This window comes from Lathyrus oleraceus, chromosome 7 (genome assembly GCF_024323335.1).
Source record: "Lathyrus oleraceus cultivar Zhongwan6 chromosome 7, CAAS_Psat_ZW6_1.0, whole genome shotgun sequence".
NCBI lineage: Eukaryota > Viridiplantae > Streptophyta > Magnoliopsida > Fabales > Fabaceae > Lathyrus > Lathyrus oleraceus.
The window spans coordinates 208,469,620-208,483,168 of record NC_066585.1 but is presented as its reverse complement, the minus strand read 5'-3'; the positions used below and the strand labels follow the sequence as shown (position 1 = coordinate 208,483,168).

The 13,549-nt window shown below is 37.0% G+C and overlaps 1 non-coding gene across 1 annotated transcript; it reads left to right on the top strand.

The window, feature by feature from the left end:
• Positions 1-1,294: 1,294 nt before the first annotated feature.
• On the top strand, positions 1,295-1,401 carry LOC127108609 (small nucleolar RNA R71). Its single transcript, XR_007796135.1, has one exon. It is a non-coding gene; the product is annotated as a small nucleolar RNA R71 (small nucleolar RNA).
• Positions 1,402-13,549: the final 12,148 nt, after the last annotated feature.

The following is a 13,549-nucleotide window of genomic DNA, read 5'->3' as shown; positions in this document are numbered from 1 at the left end:
ACCGGCTCCTAAATCGCATAAGGCTTTGTCAATGACAAATTTTCCTATGTGACAGGGTATAGAGAAACTACCTGGGTCTTTAAGTTTAGGAGGCATATTCTGGATTATAGCGCTACATTCAGCGGTGAGTGTAACGGTTTCGCTATCTTCAAGTTTCCTTTTATTAGAAAGAATTTCTTTTAAGAACTTGGCATATGAGGGCATCTGCGTAATAGCTTCTGTAAACGGAATTGTGACGTTTAATTGTTTTAGTAGGTCAACAAATTTTTTGAATTGGCCCGCATCTTTAGTTTTAATAAGCCTTTAAGGGTAAGGGATAGGTGGTTTATAAGGTGGTGGAGGTACATAAGGTTCCTTCTTTTCTACGGTTTCCTTAGGTTTACTTTCCTTAGTTGACTTTTTAGAGTTTTGGTTTTCTATCCTTGGGTCAGACAGTCCTTCCACTTCCGTTCCACTTTTCAGTATAATTGCATGAGCGTGGCTTCTCGGGTTAGGTTGGGGTTGTCCAGGAAATGTACCAGTTGGGGCAGCAGTAGGTGCTTGTTGTTGAGCTACTTGTGATATTTGCGTTTCCAGCATTTTGTTATGGGTAGCCAGGGCATCTACTTTACTTGCTAGTTGTTTAATTTGTTCGCCAGTGTGTACATTCTGGTTTAAGAAATCTTTATTGGTTTGCTGTTGAGAAGCTATAAAGTTTTCCATCATGATTTCCAAGTTGGATTTCCTAGGGGCGTTATTGTTAGGTGTAGATGGGATCGGCTTTTGATATCCTGGAGGTATAGCTGGGGCTTGATTTGGAGATTGTCCAGGTGCGTATAAAGCATTATTACTCTTATATGAAAAATTTGGATGGTTCTTCCAATTTGAGTTATAGGTATGCGAGTAGGGGCTTCCTTGAGCATAGTTTACTTGCTCCGCTTGGATTCCTGTTAGGAGTTGACAATCTGCAGGAGTGTGACCTTGGATTCCACAGACTTCGCAATTCTGAGTTATGGCAACCACGGTGGCTGGAGGTGATACATTTAAACTTTCAATTTTCTGGACCAGAGCATCCACTTTTGCGTTAACATGATCAAGGTTACTTATCTCGTACATGCCAGTTTTCGTTTGAGGTTTTTCTACCATTGTTCGTTCGCTTCCCCACTGATAGTGGTTTTGAGCCATGCTTTCGATAAGTTGGTAAGCATCAGCATAAGGTTTGTTCATTAGTGCACCACCTGCGGCGGCGTCTATTGTTAACCTCGTGTTGTACAGGAGACCATTATAGAAGGTATGAATTACTAACCAGTCCTCTAAACCATGGTGTGGACAAAGTCTCATCATGTCTTTGTATCTTTCCCATGCTTCGAAAAGAGACTCGTTATCTTTCTGTTTAAATCCATTTATCTGGGCTCTTAACATAGCTGTTTTGCTTGGCGGAAAATATCGGGCAAGAAAAACTTTCTTCAACTCGTTCCATGTGGTGACTGAGTTGGAAGGAAGAGATTGAAGCCATCTTCTAGCGCTATCTCATAACGAGAAAGGAAAAAGACGAAGTCGAATTGCCTCTGAAGTGACACCATTAGCTTTAACAGTATCAGCGTATTGGACAAATACGGATAAATGAAGGTTTGGATCCTCGGTAGGATTTCCAGAGAATTGGTTATGTTGCACTGCCTGCAACAGTGAAGGTTTAAGTTCAAAGTTGTTTGCTTCGATTGCGGGTGGAGCAATACTCGAATGCGGCTCATCTTGCGATGGAGCGGCGTAATCTCGAAGAGCACGAGCTGGTTCTGCCATCTCGGGTATCGAAGGAAAAAGATTTTTGAGATCAGGAAGTTCGACAGGAGGGAGATTGTTTGCAGCACGATATTCCCGAATTCGTCGTAAGACTCGGAGATATAGTTCGATATCGTTGATTCGTAAATAGTACGGCTCGCCTTGTGAGCGAGTGTGTGGCATACAAATCAACGAAAGAAAGAAAAGAAAAAGAAAAGCCTTAGTCTCTACAGCGTAACAGAAGAGTTACGATATCGACTAAATAAAAATCCCCGGCAACGGCGCCAAAAACTTGATCGCGACTTTATGAGTCGAATTTGGGGTACAAACTGCAAGTGCACAGTTCTATCGCGTAGTTTTAAAAGATATCGATCCCACAGGGACTTATGAATCGATATACCGTTATCTAAGGTTACTTCGTAAAGCTAAGGCGGATGATACTTTGATTGTTCGGGGGAAAAGTTAAAACTAAAATAAGATCTAGATTAAATATCAATTAAGCGGATATCGGTCTGTAGTTCGTCGTAATTAGGGAATCAATTCTTCGTTGGTTTCTTGGTTTTAAAATAAATCTTTTCAGTTGACGTTATTGATTAAAAGTCTTTTCTCAAACTCTCGCTCTGTTGAATAAACTATGATTTTATATTAACGTAGTTGTCACTTATTAGTTAAGTCAAAAACCACTTTTTGAAAACAATAGAATCCGTAGAAACTCTTTTTAAGAAAACACTAATCGTTTAAACACCCTTATCTCAAACTCTCGCTCTGTTGACTTAGGTTATATAATTAAATTTAAATGCTTAACTCTCGTCCTCACATTCAACCTTTAAAAATACTTTTTGAAAAAGATTAGAATTTAATTAACTCTAAAAATTGCTCTCGCCCTGATCTAGAATTAATGTCCAATTAACACTGTCCAGTCAAAAACTCAAACTCTCGTTCTATTGCTTTTAACTTCTATATGTCTTTTACTTTCGTACAAAAACCTTGTTATTAAACCTATAAATTGGGACCGCGAAAAGAGTGATTTTAAATTTAAACTTAATTAAACCAACTTGGTTTTGATTCCTTCATTCCGCTTACTCTACATACCGATACCTAAATAAATTAGCCAGACATGCTAAACAGATCTAAATAATTATCATGCATAAACAAATTCATCTCAGGCAAATAATATAATTCAACAATAAAACAGGGCATATATAAATTCAAACAATAATTAAAGAACCTGAGAAATTAAATAGCAGTCTTGAACACTCCACCACAGGCCGGTTGGATTTGTTCTTGAATTCTTCAATCAAACAGAAAAATAAAAGCGAAGGAATAAAAAAACTAGATTCTAACGTAAGGTTAGATCCGGTGAAAGGTACACAATAGTTTCCGGTGTAGAAACTATTGTGCGAAAAATTATTTAATTGCTGGAAGCTTAACTGGAAAAGAAAATAAAATAAAACTGCAATTAAAAGCAAAAACAGTCAAGAATAATAATGGTATGCTTGCACGGCTGGAGGAAGAAAAATTGCCCGAAGAACCGAGAGCTTTTTCAAAAGCTACTATTTATATTGGTACTTTTTGTAACTGCTTCCAAGGGTTTTCCGTGTACATAGCCTTCACGTTGCAAATGGTCAAGCGTGATAGTAGGCTTCAACGTGGTATGTTGCGTTCCTTGTGCCAAAAATATAGGAGAATGGTGTGACGTCCATCACACCATGTGTGACGCTCGTAACACAAGTGTGTAAAGCGTGACGCTCGTCACAGCATGTGTGACGTTTGTCACAGGCACAACGCCTGTGCTTTTGGGCTGGGCTTTGGCTTTTGATATTTGCTTCTTTTCATTCCTTTTTGCACCTCCTTTTCTTCCTTTTTTACTTGTGCTTCAAATAAACTACCTGAGATAAATAGAAAGAAAATACCGCGTAATATCGAATAAAATGAAATAAATTGAAGTAAATAATAATATAATTTAATTAAATTGAGTCCTAGAATGTGATACTATTTCATGTTATCAAAGCATCCTGAACAAGATCAAGCACGAGCCAAAGCAATAACAAGTGAATCCAGACCTACATTGAAGGTATTTTCCAGAAAACTTCATCTCTTCGATTCTCTCTCAATTCTATTCAATTCTCTTGGATCTTTGGTTGTCTGAAGTCCTACCAATGTAGGTAAGAAGATTGAGTTGCTTAGAGGTCAAATCGAAGCAACTCAGTTGACACACATCAAAATTTAACTCCTCATATGTTTCTATATATGTGGAGTTGGTTAAAATTGTGGTCAGATTCGTGCTATACGCCATTTTTTCTTTCAGATCATGTCCTCCTTTTTCATTTTCTTGATCGTGATGAGTGAACCAGTCCGGCCAGGGTCACCGGAGAAGATGACCGGCATTTGGACTTCGACAATGTGCTGGAAGTGTTCAGAGCCATTGATCAGATTTAAATTGTTTTAAACTCACGCGTTGGTTCTGATTACCATCCCTGTGTCGCATTGACTTAAGTCCACGGTGGAAAGCGCGCTGAGGACCACTTGATCTGCCACCTCAATTAATGAGGGAGATCAAGTGGTCCACATTTTTTTGCTATTTTTTTATTTTCTTTTATTCATTTTATTTTCATTAATTCATATTAATTTTAATATTGATCCAAAAAATATGAGAGTTTCACCAAAAATTTTCAAATAATTTCCTCTTTCATATTCTGAATTAAAATTATTTTTTGGATCATTATTAATATTTTTCATGATTTAATAGATTTTGTGTTTATTTTTAATTGTTTAAAAATACTTTTAAGTCTTTAAAAATTCTGAAATTTTTTCTCCAAGGTCCTTTGTCCTTGTATGACCTATGATAAATCTCATGGCCATTTCTTTGGTGTTTTGATGAGGTTTTAGGAATTTGACAAGGCATATTTAATTAAAATGCCTTATTTTAGTATTTTTAATTTGAATAAATTCCAAATAATTTTGTTGACCAATTGTAATGACTTGTTTAAGTTTGACTTGTGTTGTTGGGCCTTGGTCAAGGTTGATTTGACTTTGTCAAGTTAATATCATTGGATTTAAGGGATTAATGGAATGTACATTCCATCTCCCAAAATGAATGGATGATATTAATTTGATAAAAGTCCTCCTTTGATCAATTTGAGTTTTGATCCATTCCCCTCCCTTTTCATCTCATTCCCCTTCTTTATGCATCCATTTTATTTGGCATATGATATTTCAAAGTTCTAAATCTAGTTTATTGAAAAATTAAGACGAGTATGGATTAGATTAGGCCACCTCGTTTGCATATCCTTTTTGTATGTGGTATGTTTCATGAGCATAGTCCATTATACTATGTCTCTAACATGCATTAACACCAAAATTCTATTGCCCGACCTCAAATAGTTGGCACTTCTACATAAGTCCAATTATGATTGCTTAACATAACGCTAAATTTGTGACACAAAAGGCATATCATTCTAGTTAGTGAGATTGTAAGTCTCCCCTCTTTCATGGTATTGTGTGGAAACTTGGCCTTTTTTCCTTCCTTTGGAAGATCTCTCGGTTCAAGGATTCATACTTGTGATAAGTGGGTTGAGTGTTCTCCAAAGAATGTCTTAATAAAATGAAAAGCAAAAGCAAAACAATACTAACTTCTAACTCATTAACAACTAACTTTTAACTTCAATCCATTTACTTTAATGTCATTTAATTTTAGTCTTTATTCATTTTGCCATTATTCATACTATCCTAATTGTTTATGTTAATGCAATTTTCCCTTTGTCCACTTGGACCATATTGTGTGATATATCTTGTTTATGTATATATTGCTTATTGGTGTGGTCTTTGACCATTAATGTATATAATAACAACAAAACCCTAAAAAACTCTTTGTGCGGACTGTTGGTTTGATCTTGGAAAAGGACTTAGAACTTAGGCAACATTCCTATGCTAAAAGACTTGGCCAATGCCAACTTTCTGTGAAACGAAGTGCTTGCAATTTGAAACTCCATCTGATACATCATTCAAGATCCGTCTGATTTCATCTGCAACATGATCATTATGAAGTTGTTATTTTGAACCTGTGACTTGTGGAATCCATCTGTTATATGGGCTAATCTGAAGAAGATAATGGAGTAGCTAAAGCTTGGATGTGGCTATCTTTATTTGATGCCTTTGCTCTTCAAGATAATATAATTGTGCATTTGTGTGTTTCTTGATTCTAAATATCCAAGGGAATTCTGGGTTTCTTTTGACATTCTTGTCTATTGGATTGCTACCCATTTGGTCAGATCTTTTCAACTCTTAACTTTTAATTTTGTGCATAGGATTAGTCTCTTCATCTTCTCCCAATTTCTTTACTTTCAAAATCTCTCCCTCCCTTTTCAAAATCTTCTTTGATTAAACTTATTTCGTTCTAAACTTTGACCACTCTGCAAAAAGATAGAAACTTTGGCCTTATGCCATTGCATTTTCAAACTTCTTTTCTTAAATCAAACTTGTAAATAAACATAACTATACTTGGCTTAAACTTTCAAAAAGCCAAAAATAACTAACTCATTCAAACCATTTTTTTATGCCTTTGTGCCTTTCAAACTTAACTTTTGTTAAAAGCAATGCATCCATTTTGAAATTTGTATCACGAACTACGAGGTTTTGATCCCTCATTTTTATGTTGGTACGTAGGCACAAGTCCGAAGGTCTTGTCAAACACAAAAATATAATTAATGAATTATTTTCTCATCCCCCTATTCTATTTGTTTGTAAATATCATTTTTGTACCAAATACATATGCGCACAAAAAGGGCTCCCTAGGAGTACCTAGGATACTTTGGGTGCTAACACCTTCCCTCTGTGTAACCAACCCCCTTACCTGTAATCTCTGACTTTTTATTAGTTTTGATTTGAAAACTTCTTACTTTTGGGCTTTGTTCGTGCTTTTTCCCTTTTCCCTTGGAAACAATAAAAGCGCGGTGGCGACTCTTGTTATTTGATCTCTAGCTTATCCATAGCTTGATGATCATGAATTTACCGCTAAAATTGCTTGATTCTAAAGTCCAAGGGAAATTTGGGTTTCTATATGACATTTTTGTCTATTGGATTGTAGCCCATGGGTCAGATCTTTTCAACTCTTAACTTTTAAATTTTTGCTTAAGATTAGTCTCTTCCCCACTTCTTTAATTTCAAATCTCTCCCCTCTTTTAAAATCTTCTTTGTTTGTGATTTCTAAACTTAGACCATATTGTAAATTAGAAACTTTGGCCTTATGCCATTGAATTTTTAAACTCTTCTCTTAATCAAATTTGTAAATAAACTTAACTATACTTGACTTAAAAATTTCAAAATCCAAAAAGAACTAACACTCATCCAAACCATTCTAGGCCTCCTGTGCCTTTGTTAAACTTAAAATTTTGTTAAAAGAAATCCACTCACTTTGAAATTGATACCACGAATTACGAGGTTTTGATCCCTCATTCTTATGTTGGTACATAGGCATAAGTCTGAAGGTCTTGTCAAACACAAAAATATAATTAATGATTTCTTTTCTCATCCATCCACTCTATTTATTGAAAACATCATTTTGTACAAAAACACATATGCACACAAAAAAGGGCTCCCTAGGAGTACCTAGGGCACTTTTGGTGCTAACACCTTCCCTCTGTGTAATCAACCCCCGTACCTGTAATCTCTGGCATTTTATTAGTTTTGATTTGAAAACTTCTTATTTTTTGGGTTTTGTTCGTACTTTTCCCTTGGAAACAATAAAAACGCGGTGAAGACTCTGGTTTAATTGACGTCTAGCTTATACGTAGCTTGATGATCATGAATTTACCTCTACAAGTAGGAGTCATCTCTGAATCACGAAGAGTGAAAGCTTCCTCAAGGTTATCTTGGATTGTCAAGGTCGAAGCTGGTGGAGCCACCTTCAATGGAGTATTTTTGGCCTGAACATTTTTTCGCCGCATAGGAGTAGGGGGAGTTTTGGCCGGTGCCTTCAACATGGGAAAAATGTGGGAGTGCACACTTCTGTCGGACTCCTCATTTTCCACTACAGGTACTTCTTCGGGTACCTGAATTTCAAGACGAATGAAAAAGTAATGGGAATTACTAAGGTAAAAAATTCATGATATTGATGCGCAATACCTATGAAGTGGGGGTCGAAGGAGTTCGTTTCTTCTTCGAAGGCTTATATAGAGTTGGCTCAGATGAGGGAATGACCCTCTTTCGACCCTGATAATAGAAACTGTCAGTTTTGTGCATCCACAGGAAAAGAGGAAATGAAATTAGCGACATATACCTTTTTGGGGGCTTCATCTACTTGAGAAGTTTGTATTATAGAATTAGGAGCCTTAACGAACGAAGGCGGAGGGGGTATATCGTCAGCAAGGGTGGAGATATCATCAATCATGTTTTGGAGAAATTGGTCACTAGGGAAAGAATGACTCTGGTAGGAAGACCACCATTCGTAGAAATCAATTATTGTCAAAAAAGATTGTTGAAATTTGAACACCAGAAGTTCATAACGGTAAGTGGATTTACAAAAACGAAGACAAGCTTTGTGATCATTGGCATTTAATGATCGACCAGACCATACAATATTAGTGACATGCAATACCAAAGGTTTCGGAACCATTTGACTAAAACCAAATTGGCGAGCCACCAAATTGGGTTGATAACTCATGAAACCGAACCCCTTTGACCCTGGCTCAATTCTGAAGGATAACCGTGTAGAAGTCAAAAAGGCCCTCCATATTGCTTTCGATTATGATGTGGTCTATGGAGAGCCACCTGGAAAAGGATATTTGAACCACTTTGGGTTGAAGGTTCGATCAGTAAATGGAGCCATGCCAGGAGAGAATTTATCTACTTCGATAAACATGTTCAAGTCTCTTGGCAGGTCGTCAAAGCCAACCTAGCCCTTTCTATCGGTCGATCTTCAGTTAGCCTCACGATGCAGTCCGACACGGGATAACCCAACTGATACTCAAAAGTGGCATTTAACCAGTGTTGTAAAAGCCATAAGGGACCCGACAGATTCAAGGCCCTATGAGTGTTGGAGGGGCGTTTTAGTTTCAGGGTTGCAAGGCTCAAAGCCTGATATAAAGTGGCTAGCAACAGTTTGCCTAAAGACACATGTCGACCCTCATTAATCTGGATTGCTAGGGTAATGTAGCTCTTCGTTATCTGTAAAGAGCCAGGACAAAATACGTAGTAGGAAATCCATAAGGTAAGGAAAGCTATATGTTCTTTATCGTACACCTCAACGGAGTTCTTGTTGTGGTGATTTTCGATGTAATTCTGGAGACTGGATCGATTGAACGAGAAATTTTTTTCCGTCGAAAGTGTGGGGTAGAAGACTTCCGCCAACGGAGAAAGACCGGTGATTGCCGCCATATCGAAGAGTGTGGGTGTTAGCATCCCATAGGGAAACTAAAATATGTTGGTAGAACCTACTACAAAATATAGAGACATTAGTAACATGCACGGATTAACGCGATGATCATAGCTCGATATTTGAATTAAGTTGAAGATCCCTGCGCTCCTCCATTGATCTTGGCGTTTTCGCTGAACCTTTTTGAGCCACGCCAGATACTCTTTGTTTCCAGGAGTAGGCATGGACCTGAAGACTTTGGCTTTAGCCTCCATAAATCTGACATCGAGTACGACAAATTTGTCGAAGGCATGAGGAGCAGCAGGTGTATATCCAGGAAAAAAGGTTGCAACAACTTTCGGTGAAGATCTTGGCTCAGCGAGAGGCCCATGAAACGCACACAGTTTCTTATCCACCACGAAGGGAATCAACATCTGGCGTTGCTAGTTCTTCACCACTTTTTCATCAGAAGAAGTAGGTTGAGGGATGTGGTGCATACTTTCTTTAGCAGAAATTTTAAAGGTAATGGGGTTATTTCCGGTGGCGTAGGTAGTGAGTTCTTTGACGTGGGAAGAAGAATCCTTTAGGAGATGAAGCGAATAGGTTGACTTTGAAGATTCTGGGTGACAGATTACACTACAGATGTTGCTTGAAGAAATGAGCTAGAAGAATTTGCGGTCATGGAAGTAGAAAAACCTTTGAGGAGGAAGAAAGAACTATTTATAGGATACCAAGGTGAACAGTCGGGCACTGATCAATTGACAAATGGCTAGCGAGGAAGTGGTGAGAGAGTTAGTGGGTTCGGTTGAAATCCCACGACCTAGGGATAACTGTTAATGATGGTGGAGTGTCTGGGTAACTACGTCGCAGGAAAATCATCATTATAGTTTAGGCCATAATTAGTGATAAGACGGCTAGCCGAAATCTGAACAATCAAAAGGCAAGTCCATACCAGCCTTTTCAGGGGGAAATTAGTTAGCTGACAAATTTTGGCCAAAGAAGGCAAACCCACTCGACTAGGAAGCTCATCGGAATATGAGATCGACAAGAAGCAGGACAATCCATGGGACGACACCAAGACTTACGGTTGAAGTCGAAGGGTCTCCAATGAGAGAGTGATCGTGGGCAGCCAAAGAACATGGGCAGTTATCTGCGTACATGGGAGAAGTGGGCCGACACGTGTCATCTCAAGATAGGTTCTTAACCCCTCAGCAGTTACTTTTTATTAGTATTTAAGCAAGTGTTAGGGATCATTTTAGAGATGCCATTTTTAGCATTTGCAGTAGGAGTACACTTGAAGTACCAAAGAGTTTACGAGAAAAGAGTCATCTCCCTACAAAAAATGTACCTTTTCCTCCATTTATATTTTTAAGAACCAAATTTTGACCCTAAGATCCCTCATGCAATTTCATCATATGCATATGCATTGGGATCAGACATTGGCATGCTCCTTACCCCTCTTTCATTGGGTTTATTTTGGGAGAGATCACCAAGCACCATGTGATTGTATCATACTTGTATATTATCATTTTATTAACCAAAATACCAAAAATATGTCTTTGTATTTTCCTAACTTTTTGTAGGTAAGGCATGATCCTCATTGATCTATCAAGTCCACATCTAGGGTTTGAGACCCTCATGGCTAAAAGCACAACCAAGGATTGATTCAAAATGTATCAAAGCATCATATATGAGTCCCATTGATCTCTACATGTTATATTGATCAAGTATTCTTCAAGAGTTTGGAAGTGATTTTTCTTGGAAACCCTAGTCCCACTGGGTATCTTAAGTAACTTCTCCAACAACCTATCTCACTAATTAATCAAATATCTCAATGGGAACTTCAAATTTCATCATCTTATGCATATATGATCTACCATGAGCCAATAAAGTCAAGAGAATTGAAGGTTAGCAAGTTGGTTGATAGTGGTTGGCCAGATGAATTCATCTGATTAAAACTGGGTCTCCCTAGACCCTATCTCCTACAATTTTCACCATATGAAAATGCTTCCAAGAGCACAGTTACTCTAAATGACATTCCAAACAACTTTCATGTTGAGACCTAGAGCTAGTTTTGCTTGGAAAATCATCTTCTATGTTGAAACATTATAGGTCATTTTGTCTAAACCCTAATTTGAAAGTCAACTTCCCAAGGCCATAACTTGCTTAATTTTTATAATATGAAAGATTTCCAAGTTGCACAATCAAATTAAAGATGTCTACTTCAACTTTTATGTTTGGAGTGGAAGCAAATTCAACTTTTATGAGCAAGTGATATGAGGATACATTATAGGTCATTTTTGACCTATACCATTGAACAAGTGATTTTTCCAAACTTAAAAAATGTGTAACTCTATAATTATAAATCCAAATGACATGAAATTGGTGACCATTTTGAAGGTTTTTGAAATATCTACAACTTTTATGAATACACTTTTCTCATTTGAAGCTCACATAAAAAGTTAAGTAAGGTGGAATATTGAGATATATGGCTTGACACTTAGAAAATTTTTCAACATGTTGAAATTTCCAAACTTCCACCTCAAAATTAACCATGATCCAAGATCCAAATGAAAAAGTGTTCAACATCAAACTTTTTCCCCTTAACCCAAGCTTTCCAAAGAACCCAAGTTCATGCATTTTGGATGAGGTTTGTTAGGGTTGCGCATGGCTTTGATAGAGCTGCATCATTGGAGGAAATCAAATCTACAAACTTCATTTCACATTGCCTTTCCAATCAAGCTTCATTCAGACTTCAACATGATTGATTTTGGACCTTAATGCATTATCTCATGGGCCTGTACATGCCCATGTACTCGTGTCATTCACATTTCTAAATTTGGTCAAAATTTTAAGTGTGCAAATATCACTACTTCATGCTATAAATACATTACCTCTGTGCTCAATTCAAAGGGACCTTGCGCGCCAGTTTTGCCCCCCAATTCAAACCCTCTTATTCTAAAGGAAAACCTGAGAATTTTCAATTTGAAAATGGAGTTTGAATCTCAACTGTTGAAGATTCAAAAACTCCAGGATCCAAAGCCTTGCACCCTTGCTAATCACTTCCTACAAGCTTCTCAAGTGTGATGAGATCGTGTTTGAAGCAAGCAACATCAAGTTCTGCACAACATTGAAAGTAATTTTCAGAAAACTTCATCTCTTCGATTCTCACTCAATTCTCATTAATTCTCTTGGATCTTTGGTTGTCTGAAGTCCTACCAATGTAGGCAAGAAGATTAAGTTGCTTAGAGGTCAAATCGAAGCAACTCAGTTGACACACCTCAAACTTCAACTCCTCATATCTTTCTATATATGTGGAGTTAGTTAGAATTGAGGTGATATTCGTGATCTACAGCATTTTATCTTTTAGATCATGTCCTCTTTTGTCATTTAAGATGTGGTGATGACTTAACCAGTCCGGCCAGGGTCATCGAAGAAGATGACCGACCTTTGGCTCCGGCGATGAGCTGAAAGTGTTCAGAGCCATTAGATGAGTTTGAAATGTTTTAATCTCGTGCGTCGTTTTTAAATATCAAGCATATGTCGCGTTGATTACAGTGCACCATGAAACGCGCGCTTCTCACCACTTGATCTGCCACATTAATTAATGAGGCAGATCAAGCGGTCCAGGTTTTTTTGATATTTTCTGATTTTTCTTTTATTCCTTTTATTTTCATTAATTCATATTAATTTTAGTATTGATCCAAAAAATATGAGAGTTTCACCAAAAATTTTCAAATAATTTCCTCTTTAATATTTTGAGTTATAATTATTTTTTGGATCATTATTAGTATTTTTCATGGTTTAATTGATTTTGTGATTATTTTTAATTGTTTAAAAATACTTTTAAGTCTTTAAAAATTCTGAAATTTTTTCTCCAAGGTCCTTTGACCTTGTTTGACCTATGATAAATCTCATGGTCATTTCTTTGGTGTTTTAATGATGTTTTAGGAATTTGACAAACCATATTTAATTTAAATGTATTATTTTAGTATTTTTAATTTGAATAAATGACAATTAATTAAGTTGACCTATTGTGATGACTTGTATGAGTTTGACTCTTGTTGTTGGACCTTGGTCAAGGTTGATTTGACTTTGTCAAGTTAATATCACTGGGTTTAGGGGATTGATGGAATGTACATTCCATCTCCCAAAATGAATGAATGATATTAATTTGGTAAAAGTCCTCCTTTGATCAATTTGAGTTTTGATCCATTCCCCCTCCCTCTTCATCTATTTCCCATTCTTTATGCATTCATCTCATTTAGCCTATGATATCTCTAAATCCTAAGGCTAGTTGATTGCAAAATCAACATAAGTATGGATGAGATTAGGCCACCTCTTTTGCATATTCTTTTTGTGTGTGGTATGTTTCATGAGCATAGTCCATTATACTACGTCTCTAACATGCATTAACACCAAAATTCTGTTGCCCGACCT